Source organism: Pogona vitticeps, chromosome 4 (assembly GCF_051106095.1).
Source record: "Pogona vitticeps strain Pit_001003342236 chromosome 4, PviZW2.1, whole genome shotgun sequence".
Taxonomy (NCBI): Eukaryota; Metazoa; Chordata; class Lepidosauria; order Squamata; family Agamidae; genus Pogona; species Pogona vitticeps.
The window spans coordinates 95,532,850-95,549,918 of record NC_135786.1 but is presented as its reverse complement, the minus strand read 5'-3'; the positions used below and the strand labels follow the sequence as shown (position 1 = coordinate 95,549,918).

Here is a 17,069-nt window from a genome sequence, read left to right as displayed (position 1 = left end):
GACACACACAGACACACACAGACACACAGACACACAGACACAGACACAGACACAGACACAGACACAGACACACACACACACACACACACACAGAGAGAGAGAGAGAGAGAGAGAAATCACTTGGAAGGGGAATTGTGTTTTTCCTGTCCACAGATTATCCTGTCCAGTTGATTAAAATGAAACACTCTTGTTTAGCAGTGTGTGGGAAATTCATTGCAAGTCCAATTGTAATTCAAGAACAAAAACAAACTAACTAACCCCACAAATGCTAGGAGTCTTCTGACTGGAATAGGGATTGGCAACTATGACCTGCTAACTGGTTTTGGACAACTGCTTCCATAATCCGTTGCTGGTGGGATTTGAAGGCCAAAAGACCAGGAGGGCCACAGCCAGAGGTGGGATTCAGCAGGTTCGCACCTATTCTATAGAACCGATTCCTAAATGTACTATTGGTTCTTAGAACCGTTTGCTGGCCTGAGATGAATGAAGGAGGAGGGGCTAGGTGACCAGCTACAAGCGGGGGCGAGGGGGTGCAATTAGCTGCCTCCCTTCCTGCGCCACACTGAGCCGTCTGAGGTGGGGTGTGGGTGAGAGAGATAAAGCCCTGGAGAGAGCAGAGGCGTCAATGGGGGAAAGGGGGGAGGATGAGTCCTTTATGTCACTGGAGGAAAGCTCATGGCCTCGAGGCAGAGAGGGGGGGTGATTGACAAGGCATGAGGGCAGGACACAGAGGGAAAAAGTTTTGGGGTGAGACCGCTTCAGTCAAACACCCAACCATCCTCATTTTACTATGATTTTTTTCAAGTTAAAGGTACCACATAAGACTGTTGCTTATGTAGTACCTTTTTTAAAAATGTCCTGGGCATTTATTTATTTATTTATTTATTTATTTATTTATTTATTTATTTATTTATTTATTTATTTATTTATTTATTTATTTATTTATTTATCATTAGGACATAGAACCTGTTGTTAATTTATTTGAATCCCACCACTGGCCACAGCTGCTCATGCCTGGTCTTCAAATACCTTCAGCCTAAAGAGAACTTTGCAATCCATTCATCAGGAACAAAAACAATCGCAGTATTGTAATTAGAAGGTGGTGTGTCTTGCAGTCTTGGAGAGGTACTGCCAGACAGAACAGACAATCCTAGGGTTCTAAAAAGCAGAATAAAACCTTTGTTTCTTAAGAAAAATAACAATGGAAAAAGCGAACGTGTTTACAACTTTACTGAAGTATCATGAAAAGCACTGCCTTAACTTGTGTGCTGTATTGGTAGAAAATAATTCCACCTGGACATAAATTGTGACTTGATATAGGGGACCCATAGTCTGAGTGGAAGATGGCTCACTGTGAAATTTTGGGGCAAAGTACCTCCCTGCTCCAGTCAGAAGCTTCTGCTGTTCCTTGGTCTTTTAGTCTTGATCCTCTTCTTTCTGCAGCACTGAGGCTCAGGAGGACCTTATGGAGATGGTGGCCTCTGGCCACCTACCTGTGCAGTTGACTGTATCCTGTCCCCCGCCCCCCAGGATTAGCACATATAGGTGGTGCAAAGATACAGCTGTAACCACCCAGCTGCCCTGGTCTTTTTTCTCCAATGGTCCCTCTCCTCCCCAGTCCTTTCCACCTTGAAGTGGGGAAACCCAAAGAAGGCACACAGGTGAGAGAACTTATTCAGCCCCCTCTGGACTTGTCTCCCTGGCACACAAACCCTTTCCTGCAGTTGTGCCTTTTAGGAAGTGTTACACATCCATGCTACATGCACTCATTCTCACTGCCACCCCCCCACACACATTCTTCTTGACTGAAAGCCCGGTGGTTCAGCAAAGAAGTGAAGACACTAGAAATTAATGTCTAGATCTCTGCATATCCAACCAACCCCTGGATAAGATTTTATGTATTTCATTGGAAAGAAAAAGAAAGAATCAAAAACAATAAAATGGTTACAAAAAGATACAAAAGGGAAAGTTACTCAAAAGCTTCCTGGCAACATAGAAGCAAATCACAAGTTGCAACATCAATCTTCCTTCTTTTCAAAGAAGGTACACACCTAAGAAAATAAGAGAGACTCTCTAACCCAACTCTTACTTATTCCTAACCTATGCTGTTACCTGAACAAGATCTCCTGGAGAGGCAGAGGTGACTCCTGGCTTCAGGATGCTGTGTTCTCCTAATCCTGCATCTCTCAAGCTTCTTTTAGCTAGAGCAGTGGTCTCCAAACTATGGCCCATGGGCTACATCTGGCCCACCTTGCCTTTTTATCCAGCCCTGTCCTGCAGGGGGCAATCCTTCTAAAACCACCTACTTACCTCTCTATAGTACTTTGGCATTTACTGAACCAGCCACCTCTCCCATCTCTATGATTGGCGGAGGGGGAGTCAGCAGCAAGCGGGCCAGGTTCTCGCAAGAAGCGCAGCCTGGCAAGGGAGCGAAAACCAAAGAAAGGGGGTAGAGCAGGTGAAAGGCGACTGGTAACAGTGAGGCTGATGATAGTGGTGGCTCCTGCCGCTGTGACTTGGTCAGTGAGTAGGTAAGCCAGAGGTGGCGGCAGCACCTTGGAGGGTGGGTGAGTGAGCAAGTGACAGGCAGCTTCTTGAGAGGTGCCACTCTGAGGGGTCAGTGTCTCAGAGCCAGGACAGGTGCGAGGTCTCTCCCTCCCAGGTGGGGCTTGGCCCCCTTTGCGCGGATTTGTCTTCCCGTCTCCCTGTGTGCCACCTTTGAACAAGCTGGAGTGCCTCCGTGGCTCCTCCCTGTGTTTGGGGGTTTTAAATATTTTCAGGCAGTGGATAAGTGAAACTGTGGGTGCTTATCATGCAGATACGGTGGTCCTACTGTACAGTATAGCAATTGAAAGCCAGCATGCAGGGAATATGGGGAAACAAATCCAACATGAATGATGACACAATGGTTCCTCCTTGGCAGTTCAGTTCAGAAACTGCACCACGTACAGTTTTTATTGCAGAGATATAATGTTATTTCTTAAAGGTATTTGCAATCTCATACCTAAAGTAAAAATTAGTAAAGTAAAGTAATAATTGGCTCCTCAAGCTTGAAACCTCAGCTCAGCAATATTTTGAAATTAAACAGTTCCATCATTCCCATTAATATTGTGTGTGTGTGTGTGTGTGTGTGTGTGTGTGTGTGTGTGTGAGAGAGAGAGAGAGAGAGAGAGAGAGAGAGAGTAAGTCTGTTGATCCAAATAAAGCTTATTCATTATAAAACTGTTTCCCCCCTTCGGCCCTCAAAAATGTGTAAAATATATGATGTGGCCCTCATACTGGAAAGTTTGTCCCTGATCTAGAACAAAGTGATGCTATAGCTGTTTCAAATACCTGCCATTATCGCTAATCCTTTGAAGTGTCTTCTCACGCTGATGGATTACCTCCTTAACAGGGATTAATCCTTTAGTAGCAATTGCCATGCCTTTTGGGCAGGAGGGAACTTTCCCAGAGATGTAATATACATATCAAATCCTGCTTCTGCTTCAGAAAAACAAACAGGAGATCCATGGACCATTCTCATTTGAAATGTATCCTGGCTAATTCCAGTGACAGAGGGCATTCAAAGTTTACTTCCAGTACACATTATGATTTCCTGTAACTCCTTTTTCTGTTATAGGCTGTATCAAGTTGTATGAAGTGGTGGAAGAAACTGAGGTCATTTAGCTAGAAAGAGGAACATAAAATGTGGCTGCAGATTTTGAAAAAAGTGTCTGTCGTCATGGTATGACACAAGCCAGCAAAGAGGAAGAACTAAGTTGCATACATGGGGTTAATTTTTGTAGCAGCTTGCCTCTTTTTAAAATGAATTAACTAAAAACCCCAAATTTATGAGCACAGCACAACTAAATTCTGTTACTTTTAAATAATTATTTCCCTGGATTTACTTTTGATTAAACTTGTCCAAAGTTGTCCTTCGCAACATATTAGCTTTACAAAAACTTGGTTCTTAAAATTAAGACTTTCTAGTTTAAAACTGTATTCTATTGCAGGTAGACATGCTACTGATCCTTGCTTCAGTGTTATCCATCGACACCAATTATATACAGTACGATCCCCATTTCAGTGGGATAAGTATCTGTGGTTTCACTTATCCACTGTGAAAATATTAAAAAATATTAAAATATTTTTTAAAAAAACCTATTTTCACATATATTACCATATCAGGCCACCAGATATATGTAGTTTTCAGAGTTTTCAATATCTGTAGGGACCATGGAACCAATCCCCAATGGATATGGGGGTCCTACTCTATTTATTTATTGGACTTATATACCGCCCCATAGCGCTACAAGCACTCTCCGGGCGGTTTACAATTTTTAATTATACAGGCTACACATTGCCCCCCAACAAGCTGGATACTCATTTTACCGACCTCGGAAGGATGGAAGGCTGAGTCAACCTTGAGCCGGCTACCTGGGATTTGAACCCCAGGTCGTGAGCACAGTTTTAGCTGCAGTACAGCGTTTTAACCACTGCGCCACGAGGCCCTTCTTCACTAGTTAGTTTTAAAATTTTTAAAAATCTCATAGAATAAACAAGAGTGGCTGAAATCCTGTTGTTTAGCATAGCAAGGTGCCTTAGGGCAGGCCCATTGCACCATTTGGTGTTTGAGGAGTTAGCTCCTCTATTATTCTATTAAATCAAATGCACTTACTCTAGTGCAACTTACTGGACTGAGCAACAGGATTTCAGCTACAGACTTTATAAAACATATAGCATTGAGGCTTTGTGATGTGGGAATGTTCAGAGGAGTAACAGTCAACACCTCTTATCCCTTGGCAATGTGACTGGTTCAGTGAACCAATGGCGTGATGTTGTGTTAAGTGCAGCAGCCTACATTATGAGTGATGCAGGAACCACTGATGTCTCCAAACAGATTTCTCCAATGAATGCAGGTGGATATTTTAAGAAATCATATGCACACATTTAGTGGATTCCCATGCTCTCCCCGTGTCTGTGTTTTTGTATGTCAGTGAAGAAGTTTTGTGCACAGCCAGTAAGTTATCCTAAAATGAAAGCAACACATTGTACAACATGATAGAGTGAGGGTGCAGAAAAGTCAGAACATATGAATCTTGTACTGGCTCTTATTTGTTATAAATGAGGATTCAGTAGGGATTAGTTCCTGAACTAAGAGGAAAAGAATAGCCAAAAAGAAAAAGCTGTGCATTCACATTTCTCTTTAAAGTGTCTGATAATTGCTTTTAAATGTTTTCAAGTGTTTTAAATTACAAGATTCAGCAAGCACTTTGATGTAAATCTTTCCAACAGTAATTTCTTTGTAATCTGAAATTAAAGTAAACATTTAAGGATCATGCTAAATCAAAGTTTTTGCTACTTTTTATTGTGGCATACATCCATATGTGGATAGATCATTATATTCTTTTTTTAAAAAATTCCAACATAAGCCCAATTCATGTGATTTAATTCAAATTAACTTTCAGCTAGTTAGTCAATCATTAGCATATAATATAATACTAAATCAGATCAATGACAATATACTGTGGTTTGGATCTGGAGGCTATTTTCCATGAATGAAATGGCTTATTTCATTTGTGGAAGATTTATGAACTGATTGAGCATTTCCTGTAGTGGAACAGAAGAGAAGGGGGTTTTCACCCATTTGTCTTATCTCTGCTGCACTCTCTGCCGCACTCGGACATACCCAAATCCTGGGGGGTATCTTTTAGAATAGTATGAGTAGCTGGGAGGTGGCTCCAGGGGGAATTATTTCCCCCATCCTCACCACCAGATGATTCTAATTGATATTTCACTTAGAGAGCATTATTGCTGGCAAGAACAATTTGTGGATCCTACCAATGAGAATTAAATTAGATTCCTGCTCAGGATCCAATATTTTAATTCATTTTAAAGTGGGAGCCACAGGTAATGAAATGCGCACACACACAAGGGATTGATTTGGAATGTATCTGCATTAAAGTACTCATTACCAGTGCCCTGGTTACAGGAATTATGATCTGAAATGTACATTGCTACAGGTCCCATTGGACCCACAAAGTTGTTCATGCTACTCTGTTGAGGGATATAAAACCTTTATCAAATGTTGCTCCATCTCCTGTGATGACTTATTCAAAAGGGAAGGAACCACCTATGATTAAACAAGAACCCAACCACAAACCTCCTCAAAAATGGGCATTGTATACGTTAGCCCTGTTTTCCACCAAATATTGAGTCAATCTTTTCTTGCTTCTCTAGAATGGAAACCCATGGTATATTGAGCATTGTATTGTGTCTAGTTTGCACAATACAATGCTCAGCAAAGATAGGGCCAGCCTCGCCTCCTGTGAGAGAGAGTTCCAAAGTCTGGGATCAGTAACAGAGAAGGCTGTCTCTTGTGTCTCCATCAGATCCACCAAATGCTATGGAGCAAGGATGAAGGACTGCTGAGGTTCTCCGTTTGGGTTGCCAGCTTCTTCTACAGGCCTTGTCCTCTCTTGCACTCATCCCCTCTCCTTAATTTACCTTTGTTTATGTTCATGTGTGTATGAATGTTGCCTGTAGGGTGCCTGTCTCTTTGGAGGATATGCAACATTGTGAATGATGGAGTGATATAGCCATGGCTATGTATTATATTATATATTGTTGCTATATAGAAGTAGTTGGAGAGGTTTTAATACAACCTTTTGCATAGAAATAAGATAATCTAAGGGCAATTCTCTCCTAGTATTATGTGACAAAGTTTACTGTTAACTGGGACAGTGTCTGCTAAATGCTGTTAATGATTAATGAGTTACATTGCTTAGGACCACAGAAAGAACTGGTTAATTATATAGCCAAACAAATGTAAAAGATAGGAAGCACTTTCTTGTTCACTTAGTGCAGAGTTCAAGATGGAGAAGGTTGTGTAAATAATATTCTATTAGAGATTATGATGATGATGATGATGATGATTGTCATTGTTACATGTCGTTAATTTTAAATAAAACTGGATTGGGCTACCATATTTCAGAACAATAAGGAAACATCAATCATCTGTTATACATGGATGACCTAAAACTATATGCAAAAAGTTCCATGGAGATAGTATCACTACTAAACACAGTACAAATATTTAGTAAAGATATACAAATGAAATGTGGAATTGACAGATATGCAGCTCTGTCTATACACCGTGGTAAGATCCAAAAACTAGATGGAATAGAGTTAAAACGGCAATATTATAAAATCACTATCAAGTGATGAAAATTATAAATACCTAGGAATACTAGAAGCACATAACATAATGCACACAAAAGTTAAAGAACTGACAGAAAAAGAATATATCAAAAGAGAGTGGAAAATCCAAAATCAAAATTAAATGTTGGAAATACAATCAAAGCCATAAACACATGGGCAGTTCCAGTAATTAGATACCCAGCTGGAATAATTGATTGCACTAATTTTTTTAGAAGAATTGGACAGAAAAACACAGAAACAAGTTCAACTTCTTGTTGTTGTTGTTATTGTTATGATGATGATGATGATGCCACCTCATTTCTCCCAACAAAGGGACCCAAGGCCACTCAGAGCATTAAAATAATTAACATACATCACACACGAGATCCAAAAAGCGATGTGGACAGATTATATTTATCACAAAAAATCAGAGGCTGTGGATTACTGCAAATACAGTAGGTAGTAGAAGAGGAAAAAGGAAGCCTAAATGATTTTATCAGTACAAGCAGAGAAAAAATACTTAAGGCAGGGAAAATAGAGAATATTTTGAAAAAAGCTCAATACAAGAAACAACAATTTGAAAATAAATTAAACAGCTGGAAAATTAAACCACTACATGGACAACACCTGAAAAATATTGATGGAAAGCATGATCATAATTCAATACGGGTATAGCTAAAACTGGGACCCTTAAGAAAGAAATTGAAGACTTGATTTTTGCTGCACAAGAACAAGCACTCCAAACCAACTTGATGAAAGCTAAGATCCAAGGAATTAGTGCTAACAGCAAATGTTGACTCTGCCAAGAAAAAGATGAAACTGTGTATACAAATGTCCAAAGATTGCACAGATTGCAAAGTTAGAAATGATAGAGTGGCAAAATTAGTGCTCTGGTCATTATGCAAAAAATATAACTTGCCAACCTCCAAATTCCCATGGGAATATCAGATAGAGAAGGTGTCAGAAAATGAGGAAGTCAAGATCTCTGGGTCCAAACGGACAGACACATTGAACATAACACACCAGACATAGTAGTAATAGAATGAAGAAATGTCTGGATCACTGAGATTGCAATTCCAGGGGTTACCAGAGTTGAAAATTAAGAATGGGAAAAACTAACAGAGACCTGGCAATCAAAACATCTTGCCTTTGGAAGAAACATGCTTCAGTGGTCCCCATAGTCATCGAGGCTTTGGGAACAATATCAAGAAATTTCAAGCACTATAAGCAGTTGCAGATCTCAGAAATCACACCATCAGGGCTACAAAAATGTCAATATTCAGAATAGCATACCTACTGCGCCGATATTTAACAGATACTTAGTTTATTGGTTAAAACTTGTACAGTGTATGAACTTAATCTGTTCCAGAAGATGGTCGTAACTCAAAATGGTTGTAAATTGAAGCAGTATTTCCCATAGGAATGCATTGAAATGCAATTAATCCATTCCAGCCAAAGAAAAAAATCACCAACCCCCCCCCCAAACAAACAAACAAACAAAAAACCACTGCAAAACCCATTGGAAACACGACTAATCCATTCCAGCTGAAGGGGGGGGGAGAAAAGCAAGTTAAAACCCTGGGGGGGGGGAAACAAACTGAAAAACAAACAAATCCCGCAAGACCCATCACAGCATGGAAACATAATCCCAGCACCCAGCCCAAAACCACACTGCAAAACACACCCAGAACAGCCAGTTTACCTTACCAAGCAGTCCGAAGCCTCCTCCAATCACACTCACTCTAACTGTTGGGGTGAAAGAGCTGCAAAGAAGCAGCCTCTTCGGCTACCAATGGTTAGCAAGCTTGAATTCCCTGCCTTTTCCAGTTCTAACTGGAAGCTCTGGCCACAAGTCGAAGCAAATTTTTCCAGCCAGAGCTGGTCATAACTTGAAATGGTTGTAAGTTGGGACGTTCGTAAGTTGAGGCACCACTGTAATTTTGCCTGGTGTTTTTGAACAACAGAAGCAGCAACAACAACAATAAGATGATGATGATGTGCCATCAAGTCAATTCCGATTTACGGTGACACTTTCCAGGTTTTCTATGTATAAAGTACTCAGAAGTGGTTTAACATTCTCTCTCTCTCTCTCTCTCTCTCTCTCTCTCTCTCACACACACACACACACACACACACGTAAATTCTTGCCATACTAATTCCACCAGCCTCTTCTGAAGGTCATTGGGACAAAGCAAGAGAATAAGAAATAAAGCTTTGCTTTTAAAGGGCAGGAGAAGGAAAGAGCTTCACCCAGTCTAGCCTCTCTTGAAGGCAGCAGCATTGCTCTGCTTGCACTGAGGACTGGTTGGAGACACTCCTTGTCCAGTCCCAACAGTGGCCTGGCCAATGCCAACCTCAGCTGTCAGAGCTAACAGGGTGGAACAAGTTTCCGATAGTGCCTCTTCTTCCGTTGGCTCACTTCCCGAGTGACGGCACTCTGGCCACTTCCACACAATGCTACTCTGGCTCTGGGTCCCCTCTCTTGGCAGAAACTTTGCTGAGGAAAAAAAAAGTCTTCCAGCTTTCGCACTGCAGACCCTCCACCTCCATGTTAGGCTTGCTGATCCATCAAGCCCAGTAGGCATGACTGAAGGAGCTGGAGCATCAGGAAGAATATGGGGGAGTTCATAATGACACCTGGAGAGGAAGAGGAGAGGGGTAGGCTGGCAGGCAGGAGGTGGGCGGTGGCCAGGCTTTGCTGCCCAAGTGAAGCAGAGTGAGCCTAATTGTGAAGTTTCCTCTGTCATTTTTCAAGGGGAGCGCTGCAGACATCTTGAAGGACTGTTTCAAGCTGTTCTTTCACTGCCACTCAACTGATCAGACTAGCCATCTAATACATCATAGGATCATTACTGCAGTTAATGCCTGTCCCCAGTGCTGATTTGGTGCACGGTATCTGTCTGCATAAGCTAAACAAAGAGCTATTTCAGATTGTGCTGAGTCATGTCCAAAAGAATACATGCCCTACCATTGTGCCAGAAAGATGTGTGGCAGCTCTTTAAGGGGAAGGATGGATCATTCTAACTAGAAACACATCTAGATGCCATCATTTGGCTCGATCCAAACAGTGCCGCCAGTGAACTATATCATCTATGTGCCAATGTGGACACTCTGAACCTGAGCTATCCAACCAGCATAAAAAAGCATATAAATGATTATTATTTTTTTTATCTTTTGTGACATAAAGAACAGAAAAAGTGAAACAATTTTGAAGGAAAAATACCCTGAACAGCAAAGCTCTGATTTCCCCATCTCTTTCTAATATCTCATTCATACTTAAGGGTCTTTTAGTGTTTTGTTGGTACTGTCCCTTTATTAGGAAGCATATCCTACTGAATACTCAGGGGGTTGCATTTTAATTAGGTTTAAGTAGCAAATGTTGTACCTGAATTATTTCTAGAATACCATATTACAAGTTGGGAAAAGAGTCAGCCTAAACAAACTCCTACTGATTTTTTTAAAAAAGGGATGGTTTCTCATCCTTCTATGTACATTATAGTCTGATTTGAGACACCTTAATCCCGTCACTAATAACTAGGTCAAAACTTTTCAGGCCTAAACTTGTTGTTGCTCAGGGCTATAGCAATCCCCACAGCGGAGTTCTGGCTTGATAACCTAAGTCCTCCAAAACATTCTGAGCTTGACAACTCTGGAAAACATTTATTTGTTGTTAACTTAAAAATTACTGGCGTGACTCTTACGGGCTAGATGTAAAGGAGGAAAAAGAACTTAAAACAAAAACAAAAGCTCCATATTGTATGGTGCCATAGGTCTTTGGGATTATTACATTAAAATTAGACTTATGTTTTATGACTTTTCTGGTAAGCTACATGTGTGCCAAGCCCAGCAAAATAGCTGTGCGATCTTAGTGGAAAAGCTTTTTTCAAACATACTTCCCTGTTAGAATCAAGGCACACCTTCTCAGTGGTGGCATGAATATCTTTCTGTTACACAGGCACACAGACAGCAAAAGTATTTTAGATATTTGTACCCTGTACTTCAAGTCCACAAAAGAACTGCATGTGACTCATGGCACTATTTAAAATCCAGGATTAATACAATACTGTAAATGATGAATAATCAGTGCACAATTTGGGCAGGTTTATGTGGTACACACTGTTCTTTCGTTCCACTCGTCCCAAGTCCTTTAAAGTTGTTCCCTTAAAGTCATGACTGAGGATCAAATTAGATGAGACAGCCACTTTGTGTTTATAAACCAGTATCATGTTGTTCCTCCAGCAACAGGATTCCACAGGGGTTTGTGCCTAGGTGAACAGGCTTACCAAGGGAAGGTCTGACTGGTCCCAATAAAATACGGCAAGTGAGATACAGTAAATGAAAAAATGTCTGCTTGTACAAACTGATGCCATTTAACAGCTGGGAGCACTTCAAAATGCTTTTCATCTTGTCTAATTTGACCTTGAAGTTAGCTGCTTAGAGAACATTTGGTCTTTAACTTCACATCACATACTGTAACTTACACTTTTATTATTAAAAAATATCTTTCTCTTCTAGGACAACAGTAGCAATGCTTTCTTTCTTTCTTTCTTTCTTTCTTTCTTTCTTTCTTTCTTTCTTTCTTTCTTTCTTTCTTTCTTTCTTTCTTTCTTCATTCATTCATTCATTCATTCATTCATTCATTCATTCATTCATTCATTTATTTATTTATTTATTTATTTATTTATTTATTTATTTATTTATTCGATTTTTACCCTGCCCCTCTAGACAATGTCTACTCGGGGCGGCTTACATAAGTTAAAACACATCAAAACAGTGTACAGTATAAGTAACATATATAATACAAGATGGCAAAAGTCAAGAAACAAGAGGGGAAAAAAGAAAAAGAGAAAATTACTTAGTTGACTGGGGGGAAGGCCTGTTTGAATAACCAGGTTTTTAGTTGAGTTTTGAAAACACCCAGCGAAGGTGCCAGCCGAATTTCAGTGGGGAGTGTGTTCCACAGCCGAGGGGCGACCGCCGAGAAGGCCCGGTTTCTTGTTTTCTCCTTCTGGGCCTCCCCCGGCGTCAGTCCCCTTAGCTGCCCCTGCTGGCTTTGTCGGATAATTCGGGTAGACCTGGGCGGGAGGAGGTGATCTGCCAAATATTGAGGTCCCAAACTGTCCCAAAGGCTTTAAAACACATCCCCTTTCCTTGCATCATGCATTACCAATCTTCTTCAATTTCTGGACTACAATTCCCAAAAACCTCTCAAACAGCATGGGTAGCATCTGTGCTGACTAAGCCTTTGCTCAAACGGCGGAGGTCCTTGATGGCTGAAAGCTCTTTCTTTAACAGGTTCAAAGCTTCTAATCCAGATCACTAGAGGTGAAATCCACCACCCACCATCTCTGAGTGGATTTTAAGCAGCCTTCATTTTGGATATTGTTTTAAACAAAGAATGTGGCCCACACATCTGGATGTGGATTTTGGAATGTTAATGTTTTTCTCAGCTACTCTACTTCTATAATGGCCAGCTTGAAAAAAGACTGGTGTGGAACTCAAAGTTATTCTTTGTGTATGAGATTTTAGTGTTCTAATAAAGGTAACACCTACCCTTGGTTTTGAATTGCGTAGGAGGGCCACCTGGCTTTTTATTTTTATTTTTGTAAGACATTTTTGTAGTCCAAATTTTTTTTCCAGCACTCTGATTCTGTGGTTTTTTTTTTTAGATTATAAGCCTTCAAATAATACCCACTTTCTTCCCGTTCAAGTTGTAAACTTCTGAGCTGCTTCCCAAAGTTTTTGCGCTAATAAATCGAACAAATATTATCATGGTGGGGCACTTCTCTTGGTCTTAGATCTTGGCCCTGTAATCTCAGAGAATGGGCTCCTATTTTTCTGGTGACTTTAATACTATCAAATGGTCTCTGTGTATGTGTGTCTGCTTTAAAAATCCTCTATATATCTAATAATAGGTGAATCCATATGCTTTCAAGGAATTCTTTTATAGGTTTATCTTGTAGGTGAGTTAAACTGGCAGGGAAATTCAGGCAGAATCTCAGTTTACGTTAGTATCATCCCCATGCTCATTAAATTCAGTCCTGTGGAATTATGCAGGGATATCTTCTAAACATTGCCTTGCCTGTTTATTCTTTTTGTAATCACAGTGTGCTTGCTCTGCATTGCTTGTGTAATTATTAGAAACAAAAGCTTGCTGTGTAACAGATCTCACTAGCAAATTACCAAGAATGGAGTTTCATGTAGGACCTTGCCCATCATACATTTCCTGTCACTGTTGAATTCCACAGACATTTATATGATTCATTCTTACATGGTGGAATAAAAACGGCTAAAATAAATTGCTATAAATTTACAGGAGCTGTGCTCCTGCATTGAGTAATGAATTGAATATTGTATTAACTTGTGTGGCTCAGTTTTTATCTTTCACTCCTGAAGTTCTGTTATGGCAGAAATTTAATTTTTTTTCTGCCTCGAAAACCAGGAACTGTGTGGCACTGGGCAGTATTGTAGTGATGTCACTCAATTTAGATCTCATATGGAATCTCATAGCAATTGTATCTATCAAAATTATCTGTTCTGTTTTGCTGAAGAGGTCACATGGAGTTAATGAAATCTAATCATATATAGTACTCATCATTTCCGTAACCTCCCTTCATATCCCTGAAAATTATAGAAGATGTGGAAGGATGCTTTCACTGTTTGAACAATGTTTTTTAGTTTGTTTTGTTTTATGTATTGTAATTTTGCTGCAAATAGGCAATGATAGACCAAAGTGATTGTTTAGGATTCTCAAAAACATCTGTAGAGATAGACCCATAACAGTGGAGACTGTAGAAATCAGAATAAACTTAAGGCCATTGCCTAAAGTGGCAGATTTATCAAAAATAACAGATAACATACTAACTCCCAGAAACTTCTTTTGTAGCCAAAATGAGTTTAACTTTCATTAGAATTGTGTAGAATAGCAAAATACTGTAATCCAGGAGATTAGATAAATGCAGGAACCAGGCAACATAAAACATACTTGTTTTAACTTGTTGTCAGGGCAAGGGCACCAGGATCCAGCCAACGACAGAGCACACAAAGCTCAAACTAGAGATGGGGATATTTGCATTCGTATATGAATATCCCCGCACAGGTGGCGTTAACGAGGGTCCAGCCCCATGGGGCCAGACGGTCCACTCACCGATCCGTCGTGGACGCAGACAGCGATTCTACAAATGGCTCTGCAGTGCGCAATCGACTCACCACTCTTTGACCTTGCAGCGAGGCTTGTCCTCCCACCTCCTGCCAGGAGTGGCGAGCAGATTGTGTGTTGCAGAGCCATTGGTAGAATCACGCCGTCTGTGTCTGCAGTGGATTGATGAGTGGACCATCCAGCCCCATGGGGCTGGACCCTCATTAACGCAACCTGTGCGGGGATATTCATATTCATATTCATATTCATAGCCCAAACTCTCACACACAGACCAGCTAGGTAGGATATGAGCACAGGAGTGGAAACCGGAGCACCGCGACTGGAACCAGACTGCAGGAGTGGGAGCACTGAGCTGGAGCAGGAACACAGGGTCAGGAATACAGGCGTTCAGAGCAGAAACAAAAACTGGGGATTTGATCCTGCAAAAGCTGGCCTTTCCTGGGACCAAGCTGGCCCCGATCCTGCAGCTGCCAGGACGGTGGTGCAGGGGAAGCCCTGCCTTCACCCAAATCCTGACACTCATATTGCATGTTGTTGTTACAGAGTTTGAGTATGCATTGAAATTCCACATGTCGATCAGTATCCTGTACATAGTGGCATAAGGTAAAGCTACACTGATGTAAATGTGCCATGTTGATGTCCAACAACAAGGAGTAGGGCTGTGTAATTACATAGTCATGCATCCATGACATCTCTAGTTGTGCAATGCACCAGTGGTCGTTCTTCGGAGAGAGCACTTCTACCTCAGCACTAGCGCAACAGCTTCACGGGCAACCTTGAATTGCACACATGTAGTTGTGCAATGAGATTTTGGTCAGTGAGGTAGATTTAAAAATAAACACTTTATTTATACTGTACTTGCCAGGGAACTTAGAATATTTATAGAAGTACAAAGTGTATTTTCTCCACTGTAGAGATAGAGTAATCTATATACACTGTATGCAAAGTTACAGTATCTGGCTTTCAAAAACTAAAACGTAGAAGAGTAATGTCGTGAGAGGAGGGTTTCCTTCGGAAAAAGAATCTCAAACAGTGTGGTTTTTGTGACAGTAATTTCAGAAACATAAGGAACAGAGTTCAATGGATATACAAACAGGAAGGAAATTATCGACCCACACTGTGGTTTCTCAGGCAGTGCAATCTTGCCTGTGACTCTTACTAAGGTGCTGCTTCGATTTTACTAAAATGGAAATGGAAGTGATGTCAGAGCACATCACATTTTTCTTTGAACATGCAACCATGCTTCCAATTCTATTACAGCTGCCTGAACTCTGCAGGAGAAGAGAAACAAAGTTATTTAGTCAGTTTAAGCATTTCTGTAACACTCTACATTTATAAAAACTTTCATAGTGGCTTACATATAATTTTTTTATAAGAAAAGGCAAGTTCCTGTCCTCAAAGTTGCAGTCCATATTATTACAATTCAATCAAATGTTTATTGCCACCATGTGCCAAAGTCTTTCTTATCCTTTCCCATTAACTTGATTGGCAAGGTTCTTCCCCCACCTCTGGCATTTGAGGCAAGCCCCTATACCCTATTCCTATTTGGGTTTTGCTTCCAGTGTTTTGTTGATCATCTCTCATCTTCATCTGACCATACTTGAAGCAGCAAGCATGCAGGATCTTTACTACATGCTGGAGACTTCATTTTTCTTTTTTCTTTTGCCCTTCTGACTGTAACTACAGAAGGTAAGTAAAGATGACATTTTTCCATTTTAAATGCTTCTAGAGTGATTTCACCATACAAAGTGCTAGTTTGTGCAGAAAAGAAACCAAAGCAGGCACTGATGAGACTGAGTTGATCTCTCCAAGTTTCTGTGTTTTTGTTGTTTTCCCCCTCATATTCTGTGCGCAGACATCTGTTAACTAAAAGGAATAGCCAAAATCCCCCAATATATATTTCCCTGGGAAAACTGAATTATGTCTAAGTCACTTTATTTGTGAGGTGCATCTATGCATTACTATTTGTAAGGACCTAGCATGTAAACAGATATAAAAATACATGTAAAGGAATGCACCTCCTCAATCTGAAAAAGTTGGCCATCCATATTCTAAAAGAAGACAATATGGCTTTAGTGAATGCATACATGGATTTATCTTTGAGCCTAGATTGCCACCAGTTTGCAACTAAACATACAGCTTAAAGAAAAACAACTTGGAAGCATTACATTCTTCTTTCGGTTTTTGGCAAGAGACTGTCAGTTCAGTTCATGCAGAGTTTGGTTCTGAAGGGGCATTTAGAGTCCACAAGTCCTGCTCGTGTCTAGACTAGTTATGTCAAATGTTTGTGCAAAACTCTTTTCCAGTCCTTGAAAGCCACTTCTTTTGATTGTAAGTCCTCAGCATTTTCTCATGCCATTCCACTCTTTGTGGTTTGGAACTTCTTTTGTTTTTTTGCAGAGGGCATTGTGTTTGTCAAGCATTTCTTCATTGCTTAGTTACCCCTTTCAAAGAGACTTCCTGTCCATCACAGTGCACTGAAAATACTTGTACAGCAAAACTTTTGCTTTTGGCAGAAATTTGGGTGGTCTAAAATAGTAACCCCCCTTTCACTGCAAGAGCTAGAATTTCATTTCTTTAGGTACAGAGGCCTCACTGTTATCACTTTCTTATGGCACTCAGTATTTGACTTTACTGTCATTTACCAAGATACATAATTTGGTTTTGGGACTAAACCATGTGCAGATTGCTTCATTGTTTCACCTCTAATAGACATTTATTCTGACATGCT

General features: G+C 40.4%; 1 long non-coding RNA gene across 1 annotated transcript in view; it reads left to right on the top strand.

Annotated features, from left to right (window-relative positions):
• LOC144588644 (uncharacterized) overlaps nt 1–17,069 on the top strand; it is an 88,206-nt gene that overhangs the window by 3,272 nt on the left and 67,865 nt on the right. The window contains exon 2 of the long non-coding RNA XR_013544282.1: nt 11,419–11,496. This is a non-coding gene — a long non-coding RNA (uncharacterized LOC144588644). The remainder of the gene's footprint in view (nt 1–11,418; nt 11,497–17,069) is intronic.